This window comes from Pseudorca crassidens, chromosome 11 (assembly GCF_039906515.1).
Source record: "Pseudorca crassidens isolate mPseCra1 chromosome 11, mPseCra1.hap1, whole genome shotgun sequence".
Lineage (NCBI taxonomy): Eukaryota > Metazoa > Chordata > Mammalia > Artiodactyla > Delphinidae > Pseudorca > Pseudorca crassidens.
Window position 1 is genome coordinate 63119818 of NC_090306.1, and position 19526 is coordinate 63139343.

The window sequence follows — 19526 nt, forward strand, 5'->3', positions numbered from 1 at the left end:
GAAGTTACACATTATTAGGAGATATTTTTTTCACCCTTGTGGCCAGAGCTAAGTGAGCAAGAGAGAGAATAGAAGACAATTTAGAATAGTCAAGAAGTAGGACAACAGAATTATGTAGTTTTCAGGCATTTGTAAGATTGTTTTTCCAATTTTGGATGATATGGGAAAGGTTTGAAATGTTTGGGGGCATGGATAACATATCAGTCTTTAATTTTCAAATCCTTCTACATTGTAAAGAATACACTTATATAAGAGCAAGGATGAAAGTGGAATTACCAGTTAGAATTTTGCAAAAATCTGTGTAAGGAATAACATTGAATTTAGACCAAATGTTAGAAGTAAAAGGATGGAAGCGGTCAGAATCTGTATATATCCTGAATGTAGCTTTTACAGATACTTACTTTTAGACTTCATATACAATGTGATAAAGTTTGTGAAGTCAAGAATGAGTCCAAGGTTTTAGGCCTGATTATGCTGAAGCATACATTTGCCATTAACTGAGACATGAAGTCGTAAGAGAAACCTGTTTGCAGAAGCAGGACATCAGAAAAAGAGTTTTAAGCATGTTCATTTTGAGTTGCATATTAGATATACACAATAGGAAATATTGAGTAGAAAGTTGAATATATATCTTTGGAGTTCAGGAGGGAAGTCTAAGCTGGAGATAAAAATTTGCAAATCACCAGAATAGAAACAACATTTGTAACAATGAGCCTAGACTAAATACCTAAGACATGAAAGAATCTATGTTTAAAGGTCAGAAAAATGGGAAAGATCAGCAAAGCAGCTTTAGGAAAAGTGGAAAATGATTCAGGAGAAAAACAGAGAATTAAGTCTTAGAAGAAAACAATGAAAAACGTATTTTAATGTGTAGCAAGTGATCAACCATATCAGTAGATGAATAAAACAAAAATAACTGATTCACTTTGTTATAAAGCAGAAAGTAACACACCATTGTAGAGCAATTATACTCCAATAAAGATGTTAAAAAAATAAAAAATTTTAAAAAATAATCATGTGAAATAAGGTAGGCATTATGTATCAAAATATAATCTTAAGTTTATTAATAGCTATTGTTAAAAAACATAAAAGAGAAAAGAGTAACGATGTTGCAGAATAAACTTGAGACAAATAATTGTTTCATTTGCAGTGATTAACAAATTAACAAAGTATTCCACTATCAGTAAACACAGGCTGAAAGTTTGAAAGAGAATGAAGCAAACCGGAGGTGCCTTCATTTGATTCCCACATGTTTCCTGAAGACCAATTGCATATTCTATTGCTTAAAATGGATACACAACAAACTGCAAGATAAAAGTAGGTCTGTAGAATGTCAACTGGCCATGTATGTTTCCACATCAAAAAAGCAAGAGTCAGATATGAAAAACTCTCACTTCCTGACCTGTTATCAACACTAAATGTTTCTTACTGAACTGGATTGTTACCTGTTTATTAATTCAATTTATTTATTTATTATTAATTACTTTAATTTAATTAATTTATTAATTAAAGAAATCCACCCCAATACCAACTTATCCAGGTCTTAACATCTCAGGATATCAATTGATCAATGATGATATGAGCCAAGTAGATAAGTTGAATCAAGTTTCCTGACACATATAAAAGAGCCTTAAAAATAGTCCTTCTTCTTGAGGACACAGGGAGTGGGAAGGGTAAGCTGGGACAAAGTGAGAGAGTGGCATGGACATATATACACTACCAAATGTAAAATAGATAGCTAGTGGGAAGCAGCCGCATAGCACAGCTCGGTGCTTTGTGACCACCTAGAGGGGTAGGATAGGGAGGGTGGGAGGGAGACTCAAAAGCGAGGAGATATGGGGATATATGTATATGTATAGCTGATTCACTTTGTTATAAAGCAGAAACTAACACACCATTGTAAAGCAATTATACTCCAATAAAGATGTTAAAAAAAATAAGCAATTTGCATTTGAGAAGAGGGAAGTCATTGGTAACCCTGATGTCTATTTAAGAATTATAGGAATAAAAGCATAAAAGATATAAGTTTGGGAGAAAACTGAATGAGAGTAAGCAGATATTAAATATTAACAACTCTTTTAGAAGTATAGCTATAAAAGAGAGCAGAGAAATGGGACAGTAGCCCTAAGGAATGTGGACCAAGGGAGGTTATTTTTTTAAGGGATATATTGTAGCAGTTTTTTTAATAACAATGAGAATAACCCATAAGAAAACAGGAGAAGAAAAAATAAGGCAGAAATAAAAAGGGAATAAATGTAAAGTAGCATCAAGAACCAACTTGAGATGAGTAGCTATGAAATTAAAATGGGACCATTCAGCAAAATTGTGCATTTTTCTCCAGCAACTTTCAGCTGTTCAGGCACAGATTCAGCAAAGGCATGTCTCAGTTAATGGCAAATGTATGCTTCAGCATAATCAGGCCTAAAACCTTGGACTCATTCTTGACTTCACAAACTTTATCACATTGTATATGAAGTCTAAAAGTAAGTATCTGTAAAAACTACATTCAGGATATATACAGATTCTGACCGCTTCCATCCTTTTACTTCTAACATTTGGTCTAAATTCAATGTTAGGCAGTTTGTATTTATACAAACTGAATAAAAAATAGGGAGAATGGGGAAAATGGGTTGAGGGAGTTAGTATAAGAATACATAATGGGACCTACATTGGGTGAGGAGGGAGTGGTGATAGGAGGTTTGTGAGGGATAATGTAGAATCAATGATAAATCATGTTGTAGAGACAAGGAGCTGTTTCTCTAAGCACTGACAAAGAATTGCTGGTGACATGGTACTGTAAATCATGAATGACCTGGAAAGATATCAAATGAAGTTTGGGAGTGGAATACTTCAAGTTATGATTATGAAAGAGGTGTAATTACTAGCATTCACTTGGGAGTAAGTGTAAGAGGTGGGTGTTAGTATAAGATCATCACTGAAGAGGAAGTGAAGAGAGACAAGAGGGACATTACATGGATATTGAAATGATCAGAATTTATGGTAGAATTTATGCTAAAATCCGAAAGGATTGAAAAAAGTGACCCATTGCTTTGTAGATGACTACAAGAAGGAGGAGAAATGGGTGGTGGTGTCTTAACTGATTTACTGAAACTGAAAATCAGAGAAACTCATTTCATCAGTAGTAAGACATAATGGGTTTTTTTTGCATATTTTAACATCTCTAAAATTGGGATTTGTCTTACAATTTATGGCATCTTGCAATCACTGTCAGTTAGACAGCAGTTCTAACCTAATTTTCACTAGATTTTTCAAAATGGCTAAAAGTTGGTTGTTTTTCATAATTGCATGAAAAGACCACTGCAGTTCCTTCATGTTTTGGTCAGCAAAATAATTGTGTACCATTTGAAGGAATATGATTCCTGGTTGTTGCCAGAAAGCCAATTAATGCTTTATAGTAAGAGCAAGAATACCTCAATATCAAAATTTCAGAATGGGTGTCAGTACTTAAAATCTTTCATAAAATCGTGAATCATTGTTTGAAGAAATGCTGCATCACAGCTGCAGCTCCACAAATGGGGTAGAGCCCCAATGCTATTGAGGGCACACAGCAAGACATCTTGTAGACAAAATTTCGACTTTACATGAGTAGGAAAGTGAACTGAAGATCAAACTCTGAGTATGAAAAGTTTTAAGAATATCTTAATTTTTTCATTTTTATTTTGCTTTCTATGTTTACATGATAATGATATATGATAAAAATATGAGATTAGGGCTTCCCTGGTGGCGCAGTGCTTGAGAGTCCACCTGCCGATGCAGGGGACTCGGGTTCGTGCCCCAGTCCGGGAAGATCCCACATGCCGCGGAGCGGCTGGGCTCATGAGCCATGGTCGCTGAGCCTGCGCGTCCGGAGCCTGTGCTCCGCAACGGGAGAGGCCACAACAGTGAGAGGCCTGCGTACCGCAAAAAAAAAAAAAAAAAAAAAAAAAAGATTAAATAGTACGTATAGAACCATTCTTTTAATAACAAAATAAAAACTATAACATTTAAAAAGCATTGTATCATAACATAACTGGCAGAGAATATTTACCTTTATGATGGTATTTAAAATAATGGTGTATCTTCCAATCCATGGAATCTTAGGTATGATAAAATACAGTAGCATATTTTCATATATACTGCAGTATTTCAGTTTGTCATTTTTAGTATTTGGTTGTCTTATCATTCACTCTGACTCCTTCAATGACTGGAAAGAAAGAAAGAAAGAAAGAAAGAGAAAGAGAGAGAGAGGGAGGGAGGGAGGAAGGAAAGAAAAGAAAAGAAAAAAGAAAGAAAGAAAGAAATATATATATATATATATATATTTGAAGAGGCAAATATAGAAAAAATGAAAAAATTTACCTGATAAGTTCCAACGCAGATCAGATTTTTGAAAAATGGCATCAGTGTTTCTCAAAGGTCCAGAGATCTCAAAAGCATCCTTGGACTAGCAATGATCACCATCACATAGTAACTTATTAGAAATGCAAATTCCTAGCCTCTATCTCAGATCTATTGAATCTGATAAACTGGAGTGGCATCCAGCCATCTGTATTTTAACAAACCCTCCAAGTGATTCTGATGAATGCTAAAATTTGAGAACATTGGCTGAGACTATCAGGTTTAATGGAGTCTTCTTGCTTCCTGCATTTACCCTTTCTCTAATATGATAAAGTTGGCTCACCCTCCTGGCCACTTATTCTTCTGGCAATAGCTAAAGGAAGAGGAAGTAGACAGGGAGAGTCTCAGATTCACCTCATGTTTCAATGCAGTGATCCGTCTCACCAGAGAAACTAGGCCTAATTAATGCAATAGAGTCTGATCAGTCAAGGAGCAACAATCCTCTCCTTAGAGGGAGGCGATAGTAAGGGTAAAGGATGGAGGAAACAAAATGGTAGTACAAGGGCTAGGGCCCGAAAAATCACATCCCCTTATAATAACTGTTCATACTAAGGCTAACAGTTTTTAAAAATTTGTCTGATTTATGTGTTGTCTGATTTATGTGTTTCCAATCCCCTGTAATCCTCACAATAAATCTGCAAAGGAGGTAATATTACTGTTTGCAATTTAATTAAAAGTAATTGAGCCTTAGAAGAAACTACATCTTAATATTTACAGTTGAATATGAGTATGATTTGATATTTGGAACTTCCCTGCAAGGAAAAATTTAACTCGTATTGTGAATAACTGACTCAAGTGACACTGAAAAATTATTCACACTCTTTATTCTCCTCGCTTCCCTTTTTAATTCCTCTCTAGTTTTTTAGTCAGGCTGTTAATAAATGGCATAACTTTCTTGTGTGTTTCATTTAGACTAACTACATCTCCATGTATATAAATTGAGATACTTTTGTCACAAGCAATAGAAATCAACTGTATCTAACTTAGAGAAAAAGAAAGTTATGGGAAGGATAGGGGCCTCGCTCATGCAATCAAAGAGGTGGCTTAAGAACTAGGTTCACAAAAGGGAACCAGCCTCAGTGTTCCAGGTAGTTGGAGCTGACTCTTTTATGTGCACATACTTTGTTTTTCTCCATTCTTGTGTCTACCTTCTTTTGTGTGAGAGCAGAGGATCTTCACTGAGAGCCTCTCAGGTCAAACACATAGGGAAGAAATCCACGTGAGGGAAATCAGGGTATCATCCGGAAGGAGAGCAATGCATGCCAGGGGGTCATGCAGACAACAAATATCCACTGCACAGTATTTACCCTCATGTTTGTTCAGCTATAACTCGGGTACTTATTTCTGGATTTATGAGTGGAAGAGCAAATTCTGTGTTCTTCCCTTCATTGAAGAAATGTTTACGGCATGCTTATGGTGAGACAGATGAGCAACTTCAGATACAAAAGGAAACAAAATCTCAGTGATCTCAGGACCTTGAAGTCTAACTTGCAATGATGACAACAACATATCATTGCATAAATCAGTAGTTGAAGGGTCTAATCAGTGCTCCAAAGGAAGTTTTTACAGTGTTATTACAGAGGATAGGAGTGATAAGAAAACTGCTAATAGAGGTTCTTTTTAGGGAAATGTTCTCTGGGTAATAGGTGGTTAATAGAAATTAACTTTCTTCAATTTAATGTTATTTCCTAATGATTGACTGTATTTGAGGTAAGAAGCCAGTGGAGAATGTGACCTTCTAATTTCACAAAACTTCTTCCCTTCCAGCTTCACCTGAAATTGCAGTCCTGCCCAGGTGACATAATCAATGGAGCAAGGTAAGTGATATTCAAAATGTAAACATATCTCTTTTCTATCACTTTCATAAATTTGAATTCAGGCATGTCTTTATAGGGAGTAGTAGGCTCAGTCTCCATATAGCATAGAATTGTGATTGATATTAAATATATACTGATCATAAAATTATAACATAGAAAGTTGTTGTAGGTAATTTTTTAGACACTATGTCTACTTTTTAAAAAAATATATTTCCTATCAGTTTAGATATTTCTTCATTATAATTCATCATGTTTCTCCCATTCATATTTTTCTTCCCTCTTTCAACACATCTTATAGCTGCTCTTATAATACACATTTAGTGGAAAGTAATAGGTTAAAAGTACAAAGAGCGTTTCTTCCATTTCTACAGAGCGCTCTTGATCCATTGATAATTAACAGTCTTTGCCGTATTGTAATGTCTCTTTGGTCCCAGTTCTGCAGTTGCAGTCAAAAATGTTTTAATGTAATGAAATACACTGATACCCAGACAGTTAATTTCTTGGAGGGTTTGTCATTCTTGAAGCCTACTGGGAAGTCAGGCCTTTTCTAGTAAAGTGATGCAGTTTCTTATGGGAATAAGTGGGTTGTTCTACCAAAGTGAGAGCAGAAACCAGAGGAGAGGAGAGAAAGAATGAGAGAGAGAGAGAGAATCTCAAATATATATACAGTGCAGAAATATCAGCCAAAAGTGACACACTGTTGATCAAATTAAAAGGGGCCATCAGGAATCCACATTAAATATTTTCTCTCTCAAGCACAGTCACAGTTGTGAGTAGCATAACTTGAAGTGGTGACTGGGAAGAGTCAGGGGAACTCCTTATAGTTTGTAAAAAGCTATACTCTCACAGATGGTAAGGGGCAACAATAATGATATAAGACTTGGGCCAAGCAGCATCATTTTTCTCCCATAGAAAGGATTCCTTAAAGGAAGGTAAGGTTTAGAAGCAACCCTACTTTTCAGCTGTAGTCAATAAGAAGGTGGGCAATATAAAATGACCCATTAAATCCAATAAGCCTATTGGTAAATCATTAAATCAGCTTCTCAAAGGGGAATCCTTCTCCTCCTAATTTGGGATTAATTAGTAGCAAAGGAATATTTTTCTATGGAAGAGAACAAGCCCCAAAGTAAGTACAAATAATGGAAATTCAAGAAAATCAGAAAGAAATTGAGAAGGGAAACTCAGATTATAGCATGATAAAGACAAATTTTCATGCCATCAAAACTAACCTTTTTTTAAAAGTCAATGACTAAAATAAATTAAATAAATAGAAACTAGGAGGGAGGGGATTAAGGGGCTCTATCTATACTATGTAGAAGCAAAAACACTGCCAGATATGTGCCCCCAGAAAAGAATTCATAAACAAAATCATAGCATAAATTGTTATCAAAAATTCTACGGAAAAATATTAATAGGACAGTGAAAATAGATTAAAATATTTTGTATGCTCCAAAACAGATGACGGATTTGTACAGTAATTGTTTTCCATTTGCAAAAAACTGGAGGAGACTGGATTACACAGTTGAACGAGTAAGATGAAAAAGAAAGCTGGAACTTCTAATGAAAGACATTTAGTCCAAAGTCAAAGATATACGTCGAAGTAGGAAAAATATTTGCAACTGAAGAGCAGGCAAAGGGCTAAAATTTCTTGTGTTTAAAGCGTTCTTAGAAATGAATAAGAGGCAAAAATACAACATGAAAATAAGAGATATCAACAGAATGTGCACAGAAGAATTACAAATAGTTTTTAAATACGTGAAAAGATTCTCACTTATAGTACGGCAAATGAAAACATAAAGTACATACAGACTGCTAGAATGTTAAAAAATCTAAGTGTTAAAAAATCTAAGTCTGATAATATAAAACATGGAAAAGCTTGGGGAATCAGTCATCCGTAGATTTTACTGGTGAGAGTGGAATTTCCTACAGAAAGCAATTTGGCACTATCTATAAAAATTAAAAATGCTTATAATTTTTACCTTATAATTCTACTTGTACAAAATAATACTTGAAATATACTGTAAAATATGTAGAATGAAATGTGCTTCCAGTAATTCACTATGGCATTGTTTTCTTTCCCTAACTTTTCTTCTTTTTTCCCTTCGTTTTTATATACAACTTTTTAAGATACAACTTACATACCATAAATTTTACCCATCGTAAGTGAACATACAATTTAATGCTTTTTACCAAATTTACAGAGTTGTGCACGCCCAAGAAAATGCAATTTGTTAACATTTTCATTCCCCCCAGAAATTCCCTTGAGCTTGTTTGTGGTCAATTTCCATTCCTACCCCGACCCCATGCAAACATTGGTCTGTTTTCTGTCTCTGTAAACCTGCATTTTACAGACACTTTATTTTTTAATTTTTTTTGCATGAAAAACTCAATTTATTATGATTGATAATGCATATAAAATAGTTTCATTATTTGAAATATGTAGTCAGAATCAATAAAAATGATGTTCTAGTGATTTTGCAAATCTTATACCAAATTTACAAGACTGTTTTATGGGGATTTCCTTTTGTTGGTACAGGGAGCTTTTCCTTTTGATTGCCTATAATGAAGAACACAAGACATGTAAATTAAGAAAGATTGGTAATCTTCTAAATAATCAGATACACCTGACACTACATAATATTCAGGCTCACAAAGTATAAACAAATGCTGAAAATACATGTTCAGATACAAAAACTTAGAAATGATTTACTCATTCAACCATATATATTGCCTTAAATATATATATATATATCTCTTATCTCACTTGTTTATTATTCTTGAGGAATATATATATTTTTAAAATTTTTTCTTGAAGTATAGTTGATTTACAATGTTGTGTTAGTTTCAGTTGTACAGCAAAGTGATTCAATTATACATTTCAGATTCTTTTCCATTATAGGTTATTACAAAATATTGAGTTTAGTTCCCTTTGCTATACAGTAGGTCCTTGTTTCTCTATTTTATATGTAGTAGTGTATATCTGTTAATCCCAAACTCCTAATCTATCCCTTCCCCTGCTTCCCCTTTGGTACTATAAGATTGCTTTCTATGTCTGTGAGTCTATTTCTGTTTTGTAAATAAGTTCATTTGTATCATTTTTTTTAGATTCCACAAATAAGTGAACTCATATGATATTTGTCTTTCACTGTCTGACTTACTTCACTTGGTGTAATAATCTCTAGGTCCATCCATTTTGCTGCAAATACTTCATTCTTTCTATGGCTGAGTATTATTCCATTGTGTGTGTGTGTGTGTGTGTGTGTGTGTGTATGGAGATAGATAGATAGATATAGATAAATAGATAGATCCATTCATCTGTCGATGAATGGATAAAGAAGATATGGTATACCAACTATTTTTAGTTTTTAAGCAACCTCCATACTGTCTTCCATAGTGGCTGCACCAATTTACATTTCCATGAACAGTGTAGGAAGGTTCCCTTTCTTCCACACCCTCTCCAGCATTTACTATTTGTAGACTTTTTGATGATGAGACTTCTTGGTGATGGAGAAAAGACAGTCTCTTCAGCAAGTGGTGTTGGGAAAGCTGGACAGACACAGGTAGTGAGATGAAGTGAGAACACTCCCTCACACCATACACAAAAATAAACTCAAAATGGATTAAAGACCTAAATGTAAGACATGACACCATAAAACTCCTAGAATAGAATATACACAAAACATTCTGTGAAACAAATCATAGCAATGTTTTCTTAGGTCAGTCTCCCAAGGCAAAAGAGGCAAAAACAAAAATAAATAAATGGGACCTAATCAAACTTATAAGCTTTTGCACAGCAAAGGAAAGCATAAACAAAATGAAAAGCTAACCTATGGAATAGGAGAAAATATTTGCAGCGATGCATCTGACAATGGCTTAATTTCCAAAACATAAAAACAGCTCATACAACTCAATATAAAAAAACAAACAGCCTAAACAAAAATGAGTAGAAGACCCAAACAGGCATTTCTCCAAAGAAGACATACAGATGGCCAACAGGCACATGAAAAAATGCTCAACATCGCTAATTAGAGAAATGCAAATCAAAACTACAATGAGGTATCACCTCACACAGGTCAGGGTGGCCATCATAAAAAGTCTACAAATAATAAATGCTGAATATTTTATATAACTGGAATCATACAATATACAGTCCTTTGCATGTGACTACTTTCACTTGGCATACTGTTTTTGAGATTCTTCTATGTTGTAACAAGAACAGCATTTTGTTGTTTTTATTTCTAAATAATATTGCACTGTATGAATATATATCTTTTTCTTATCCATTCCCCAGTTGAAAAACATTTGGATTGTTTGCAACTCTTATTATCAGAGAATCATGTTTCTGTGGACATTAACATTCAAGTTTGTGAAAATATATACTTTCATTTATTTTGGATAGAGCTCTAGAAATTCAATCACTTAGATGTAAGTTAAGTTTACCTTTAGCATTTTTTAATTTATTTTTTTATACAGCAGGTTCTTATTAGTTATCCATTTTATACATGTTAGTGTACATATGTCAATCCCAATCTCCCAATTCATCACACCATCACCTACCCCTGCCACTTTCCCCACCTTGGTGTCCATACACTTGTTCTCTACCTCTGTGTCTCTATTTCTGCACTGCAAACGGGTTCATCTGTACCATATTTCTAGGTTCCACATATATGCATTAATATATGATTTTTTTTCTCTTTCTGACTTACTTCACTCTGTATGACAGTCTCTAGATCCATCCATGTCTCTGCAAATGACCCAATTTCGTTCCTTTTTATGGCTGAGTAATATTACATTGTATATATGTGCCACATCTTCTTTATCCATTCATCTGTCGATGGGCATTTAGGTTGCTTCCATGTCCTGGCTATTGTAAATAGTGCTGCAGTGAACATTGGGGTGCATATGTCTTTTTGAATTATGGTTTTCTCTGGGTATATGCCCAGTAGTGGGATTGCTGGGTCATATGGTAATTCTATTTTTAGTTTTATAAGGAACCTCCATACTGTTCTCCATAGTGGCTGTATCAATTTACATTCCCACCAACAGTGCAAGAGGGTTCCCTTTTCTCCACACCCTCTCCAGCATTTGTTTGTAGATTTTCTGATGATGCCCATTCTAACTGGTGTGAGGTGATACCTCATTGTGGTTTTGATTTGCCTTTCTCTAATAATTAGTGATGTTGAGCAGCTTTTCATGTGTTTCTTGGCCATCTGTATGTCTTCTTTGGAGAAATGTCTATTTAGGTCTTCTGCCCATTTTTGGATTGGGTTGTTTGTTTTTTTAATATTGAGCTGCATGAGTGGTTTATATATCTTGGAGATTAATCCTTTGTCCGTGGCTTTGTTTGCAAATATTTTCTCCCATTCTGAGGGTTGTCTTTTTGTCTTGTTTGTAGTTTCCTTTGCTTTGCAAAAGCTTTTAAGTTTCATTAGGTCCCATTTGTTTATTTTTGGTTTTATTTCCATTACTCTAGGAGGTGGATCAAAAAAGACCTTGCTGTGATTTATGTCATAGAGCGTTCTGCCTATGTTTTCCACTAAGAGTTTTATAGTGTCTGGCCTTACATTTAGGTCTTTAATCCATTTTGAGTGTATTTTTGTGTATGGTGTTAGAGAGTGTTCTAATTTCATTCTTTTACATGTAGCTCTCCACTTTTCCCAGCACCACTTATTGAAGAGACTGTCTTTTCTGCATTGTATATCCTTACCTCCTTTGTCATAGATTAGTTGACCATAGGTGCATGGGTTTATCTCTGGCCTTTCTCACCTGTTCCATTGATCTATATTTCTGTTTTTGTGCCGGTACCATACTGTCTTCATTACTATAGCTTTGTAGTATATAGTCTGAAATCTGGGAGCCTGATTCCTCCATCTCTGTTTTTCTTTCTCAAGATTGCTTTGCATATCCAGGGTCTTTTATGTTTCTATACAAATTGTGAAATTTTTTGTTCTAGTTCTGTGAAAAATGCCAGTGGTAGTTTGATAGGGATTGCATTGAACCTGTAGATTGCTTTGGGTAGTATAGTCATTTTCACAATATTGATTCTTCCAATCCAAGAACATGGTATATCTCTCCATCTGTTGGTATCATCTGTAATTTCTTTCATCACTGTCTTATAGTTTTCTGCATACAGGTCTTTTGTCTCCTTAGGTAGGTTTATTCCTAGGTATTTTATTCTTTTTGTTGCTATGGTAAATAGGAGTGTTTCCTTAATTTCTCTTTCAGATTTTTCATCTCTGGTGTATAGGAATGCAAGAGATTTCTGTGCATTAATTTTGTATCCTACAACTTTACCAAATTCATTGATTAGCCCTAGTAGTTTTCTGGTGGCATCTTTAGGATTCTCTATGTATAGTATCATGTCATCTGCAAACAGTCACAGTTTTACTTCTTCTTTTCCAATTTGGATTCCTTTATGGTACGTGGGCCTCTCACTGTTGTGGCCTCTCCCGTTGCAGAGCACAGGCTCTGGACGTGCAGGCTCAGCAGCCATGGATCACAGGCCCAGCCGCTCCGCAGCATGTGGGATCTTACTGGTCTGGGGCACGAACCCGTGTCCCCTGCATCGGCAGGCAGAGTCTCAACCACTGTGCCACCAGGGAAGCCCTGGATTCCTTTTATTTCTTTTTCTTCTGTGATTGCCATGGCTAGGACTTCCAAAACTATGTTGAATAATAGTGACGAGAGTGGACATCCTTGTCTTTTTCCTGATCTTAGAGAAAATGCTTTCAGTTCTTCACCACTGAGAAGGATGTTTGCTGTGCATTTGTCATATATGGTCTTTATTATGTTGAGGTAGGTTCCCTCTGTGCCCACTTTCTGGAGAGTTTTTATCATAAATGGGTGTTGAATTTTGTCAAAAGCTTTTTCTGCATCCATTGAGATGATCATATGGTTTTTATTCTTCAGTTTGTTAATATGTTGTATCACATTGATTGATTTGCATATATTGAAGAATCCTTGCATCCCTGGGATAACCCACTTGATCATGGTGTATGATCCTTTTAATGTGTTGTTGGATTCTGTTTGCTAGTATTTTGTTGAGCATTTTTGCATCTATATTCATCAGTGATAATGGCCTGTAATTTTCTTTTTTTGTAGTATCTTTGTCTGGTTTGGGTATCAGGGTGATGGTGCCCTCGTAGAATGAGTTTGGGAGTGTTCCTTCCTCTGCAATTTTTTGGAAGAGTTTGAGAAGTTTGGATGTTAGCTCTTCTCTAAATGTTTGATAGAATTCACCTGTGAAGCCATCTGATCCTGGACTTCTCTTTGTTGGAAGATTTTTAATCACAGTTTCCATTTCATTACTTGTGATTGGTCTGTTCATATTTTCTATTTCTTCCTGGTTCAGTCTTGGAAGGTTATACCTTTCTAAGAATTTGTCCATTTCTTCCAGGTGGTCCATTTTATTGGCATAGAATTGCTTGTAGTAGTCTCTTAGGATGCTTTGTATTTCTGCTGTGTCTGTTGTAACTTCTCCTTTTTCATTTCTAATTTTACTGGTTTGAGTCCTCTCCCTCTTTTTCTTGATGAGTCTGGCTAATGGTTTAGCATTTTAAATTAAACTGAAAAAAAGCTTTCACAAAATAGCAGCTCATTTATACCTTCCCACAAGCAATGTGTGAGAATTCCAGTTTTTCATATTATCAGACACCTTTGGGACATATACCCAGTGTGCCGACATACATGCAATGTCAGTCTTAGAGAGGAGAGAGAGAGAAAAGTCTTTAAAATTTATGATAAAAATAATGGCTGAAAACTCCCAAATTCAAAGAAACATGAATCTACAAATCCAAGTTCAGAATGCCCTAAGTAGGATAAAAGCAATGAAGTCATAACCAAACTGTTGAAATCCAAAGACAGAGAAACACATGAAACTAGCAAGAAAAAAATTACTCCTCATATACATAGGAAAAATGACAAATAGGTAACTTCTCATCAGAAACAGTGGAGATCAGAAAGCAATGAAATGAAGTATGAAAAGTGTAAACCAAAAATTCTATATGTAACAAAATGATTCCTCAAAGATAAAGAATGTTTGATTTGTGGTATAAAAAGATTTGCACATATTCATTTAATCTAACCATTGATTCTAAGATGCCCATTTATTTAATATTCTAATAACTCAGAAATCTATGTATATATTTTTTAATCAATGACATCTTAATATCAGTGGTAGTCAGTGAGCAGTTGTGACATAGCAGTTTGGTCATTTGACAATGAGCAAAATCACTTGATACAGTGGCATGATTGGATAACTACAATCTCTCCTTGGCTTATTATAGACAATTTGAAGAAGAAATCATTATTTTCAGAAATATGTTTACTTTAAAATATCAGAGAATCAACTGAAAAATTATTAAAAATAAAAACATTGGTTAAAATATCAATCACCCTTAAAAAATACAGAAATATAATAAAATTTCCATATAAACAATCATCTGTTAATAGAAACAGACATAAATGAGACAATGCACATTAAAAAGAAAAGCTCAAAAAAATAAATTCTTAGTTACAAATTTAATGTATATGGCTTATATAGGGTGAAAACTGTAAAACTTTGCTGAAGGACATAAACATTTATTTTAATAGAAAGATATGGCTTTTTCCTGGAGAGGAAGACTCAATCTTGTAAAGATGTAAGTTCCTCCAAAATGAAACAATAAAATCAAATCAATGTATCTAAAGTACTGACAGGACTTTTCTTTTTCTTGGAAGAATGTATTTTCAAATTCTGTAGAAAGAATAAACAATCAATGATACAAAAGTCCTCAGAAACAGGAGTAACACTACTGTAATTAAATTGTATGGGTCTAAATAGAAATACATAGTAAGAATATATGAACAAGACCTTGAAAAGTTCTTTGCGGAAGAATCCTGCACTAAAAAAGCAAGTGTCAAATATGTGTATGTACAAGTAGAAGAAATTATGATTATTGGTTAACCCAAACACTACAAGTCTTAAACTTTGTTATATTTTGAAGTAACAAGAGAAACTTTAAAAATATTGTGCAATAAGAAACATTCCCAGTTATGATATAACTGTCTTGGGGGCAAAACAGAGCCCTGCTATTTGAAATTGGCATGGGAAACGTTAAGTTCAAGTAACGGATTTGTTTCAAGGCTGCAGTTTCAAGGCTGCAGGTGAGATGCATAAAACACATGTTTTTACTCTCTGACCTTCCCCATAAAGTCCCATGTTGGAGACATAGTTCAACCAGGTCTCCACTGTTAAACTCCTAAACAAAAAATCCTAGTATGAAGTCCAGGACTAAAATCAGATGATGATGGTATGAGTGTCCTCTCTTTGAACTATTATAACCCTCTTGCAGTATAATAAACTTTAATTGTATAATTAAGTGTACACTGTATAATATATTTTAATTGTTCCTCACAGCCAGGGAACCACTTCTTCTGCTACTAGTGAAATACTACTTGGACCATCCATGATGCATATTAAATAAACAGAATAGAAAGCTCAGAAATCAACAAAAGATTTCAAGGACATTTTGTATATAATGGAGGTATATTCAAAATCTTTAAGGATCTGATTAATTATTCAAAAATGAGTGTTAAGACAATGAGCTAGCTATTTTGAAAATGAAACCTGGATTCCCAGTTTACTGTTCAGTTCAAAATAAATTTCACATTCATAAAAATGACAATAATAATATGAGAACACCATAAGAAAATGTTGAACATGTTTGTGTCAGTGGATAGTAAAAACTCCAAAATAAAACCAGAAACGATATAGTTGAAAGCCAATATATTTGACAATCTAAATGTGACTTTGTCACAATAAATAAAATAAATATAAGTAAAATACTAATAACGAAATAGTAAAACGATTGCAAAATACATAAAAATATCAAAGAAAACATTAAAATTCTCATGTACAGTTTTTACGAATAAATTATGAATTTAATTTAGAAACATGACAAAAATGGGCAAAGGAAGAGACAGACAACTCCTAAATTAAATGAATTAGCTAACAAACATGAAAAGATATTTATTGTTGCTAACATTCAAATAAAAGCAAATAAAATTTGATAGTAGAAAGGCAAATTATTATAGCCTTACTGGTAGGTGTTTTTTCAGCTTATCTAAAAATATAAACTACATATACTTTTTGATCTTGTGAACTCACCCTAGGAGTATACTCATAAGGAGAATAATTACATTAGTACAAAAAGATATGCATCATACAGTACAGTTTCTCATAAAAAGTTGGAAAAAAGCCTAATGCACATGAACAAATAATTGATTATATAAATTATAATATAAAGATACATTAGATACTATGTAACCATTTTAAATGGAATTCATAATCTCATTAGAAGACAAAATGAAGAAAATTTTTTTAAAGGAATTAATAAAAAACTGGCTTTCACTTTGTTATCTGATACAATGCAATAAAGAAATAGCTACAAAAAAAGTTCCCTCTGGAAAAGTTCTCCTTTTAACTTCCAACAACAGAGATGATAACTTGAAAAGAAAATCCAATATCAAAGGTATTTAAACCTCACACTCACACACACACACACACACACACACACACACACACACTCCCTCTCTCTCTCTCGCGCGCGCTCTCTCTCTCTCTCTCTCTCTCTCTCTCTCATTCATCTACTACATAGTTACATATGCATGAATTTCTGCAAAGCTTCTGACTTGCTAGTTATTTGCTAGCTCAAGTTTTCTATGTGTAGCCTATAGGTCAGCTGGGTTTTCCCTGCCCTGACAGTTCTTAAAAAAGTACTTGACTCACAGGAAACTCCCCATGCCTTAGAGACAGTCCAGATTTCTATGATACATATAAAGTCTTGCAGGCTGATATGTTCTTGTGCCCTTTCTATAGTGCCTGCATTTCACATGCTCCTCCTACTTTTCTCTAGTGTCAGACAGAATGTAAAATATAGCCTCTTTACAGTTTTAAGAAAAATTAAATTGCAACAAGCATTTTGTGAATTTAGTAACTTTACTCAAGACTTGAAGATTTATACAAAGAGGTCACCTTTTTCAGGGTTTGTACTCTGATATATCTCTGACTCTCACCTCTTGTCTAGAGAGTTAAAAACTTCCTCTCACACAGAGTAGTTTTGGTTTTTTTTCCCTTGTCATCTGGGAGCAAATTTATCATCCATTCCACAAACAGACACACCTACTGCTAGAAAAAAAATTCCCCTCCCCAGAAATGGGTTTCAACATAAAAGCAATTTTCTACCAGATGCAGCATTTATCAAATATTTTCAACTTTTTATTTCTGGCAACAGGTGACCCCAAATCAATAAATCCTCATCCTGTGGTTTGCTTATACTAGTGATTGCAGATCGTGTGAACTTGCAGCTCTGACATTAGACACACTGCTTTCTCTCTTGCCTTCCTTAAGTAGGTGGAAACGTAAATACTAACCTTCCCAGATCCTCATGCAGTTAGGGGTGACCATATGACCCAGTGTTCACTATGAGGTAAAAAAATCAGTACGTGGGTAGAGCTTCATCCTGGAAAGCTTGTTAGGCAGTTGAAATGGCACATCAGCCATCAGCTCTTTCCTTCTTTACACGTCTTCCTGCTTGAAAAGCAAAAGCAATATCTGGAAGACTGCATCAACACTGATTCTACAAAGATGAAAGTCCACACACAAAAAATGGCAAGCCAGGATGGCAGGAGGATATTGAGTCCTAGATGTCGTTGCTGAGCTGCCATACAATCCCAGAACTATCTCGCCCTGACTTTTTTTTTTTTTTACATCTTTATTAGAGTATAATTGCTTTACAATGGTGTGTTAGTTTCTGCTGTATAACAAAGTGAATCAGCTATACATATACATATATCCCCATATCCCCTCCCTCTTGCGTCTCCCTCCCACCCTCCCTATCCCACCCCTCTAGGTGGTCACAAAGCACTGAGCTGATCTCCCTGTGCTATGCGGCTGCTTCCCACTAGCTATCGGTTTTACATTTGGTAGTGTATATATGTCCATGCCACTCTCTCACTTTGTCCCAGCTTACCCTTCCCCCTCCCTGTGTCCTCAAGTCCATTCTCTACCTCTGCGTCTTTATTCCTGTCCTGACCCTAGGTTTGTCAGAACCATTTTTTTTTTTAGATTCCATTTATATGCGTTAGCATATGGTATTTTTCTCTTTCTGACTTACTTCACTCTGTATGACAGACTCTAGGTCCATTCACCTCACTACAAATAACTCAATTTCGTTTCTTTTTATGGCTGAGTAATATTCCATTGTATATATGTGCCACATCTTCTTTATCCATTCATCTGTCGATGGACACTTAGGTTGTTTCCATGTCCTGGCTATTGTAAATAGCGCTGCAGTGAACATTGTGGTACATGACTCTTTTTGAATTATGGTTTTCTCAGGGTTTATGCCCAGTAGTGGGATTGCTGTCGCCCTGACTTCTTAATGAAGGAGAAGCACAAGTACTTCCAGCACAAATCCATGTTAGTCTTAACAGATGCAGTAGGTTTCCATAAAATATGTGATAATCATGATGTCAGGTGCAATATTTATAAAGAAGCTCCTAGTTTCTTTTACTTCATAGTTACACTGAATATTCCATCTGCACATCTTATTTCATTTAATTGATTTTCTCCTCATAGTTCTAAAGTAGCAATCTTATTACACTAATTTGCTTGGTTATCTGATTATTGCTGATTGTTAGCATATGCAAGTATTAATAAATGCACTAATAATGTAAGGTCACATGTGATAATTACATAATGATTAATTTCATGTCATTTCAAATGCAACAAACTGCAATGACCTACAGAACCTCATAACACTGTCTGCATTGGTTAACATATTGTGTTAGTTATTTCTCAAAGTAGGCTTGTAATAAAAGCAACAATAACTCAAAGCCTAGTTTGTTATAAGATTCTGATAACATTTGTATGTCTACCTTCTCAAAATCATAGTAATTTGAATTATAACAAGGAGAGGGTCATTATCATATTGGGAAGTCAGGCCTCCCTTTCACCTTAGTTTAAAAATAAGTCATCATCAAAACACGTAAATGTAACACCACATTCACACCACAACCTATGATGATTTAGGTCAGATGTACAGTGTGTCAACATTAGGAATTTTATCTCCTTTTGGTGTGTTATGTTATACTGGTTAATTTCTTAAATTGACATTAGAAAAACATATCAGAAAAGGAAGTCAACACAAAGCTCATTTTTTTGAAATGTATTTACCAGGGAAAAAAAAGCCATGTCAGAACCTAGTATGTCTTTGGAAATAATCACACGATACAAACTGAAATTGAGGAGGGGAAATACATCACCATGTC

General features: G+C 34.7%; 1 long non-coding RNA gene across 1 annotated transcript in view; it reads left to right on the forward strand.

Moving 5' to 3' along the window:
* The first annotated feature begins 6163 nt into the window (after positions 1-6163).
* The window catches only part of LOC137202875 (uncharacterized), a 140825-nt gene continuing 127462 nt past the window's right edge, over positions 6164-19526 (forward strand). Inside the window, exon 1 of the long non-coding RNA XR_010932811.1 lies at positions 6164-6215. This is a non-coding gene — a long non-coding RNA (uncharacterized lncRNA). The remainder of the gene's footprint in view (positions 6216-19526) is intronic.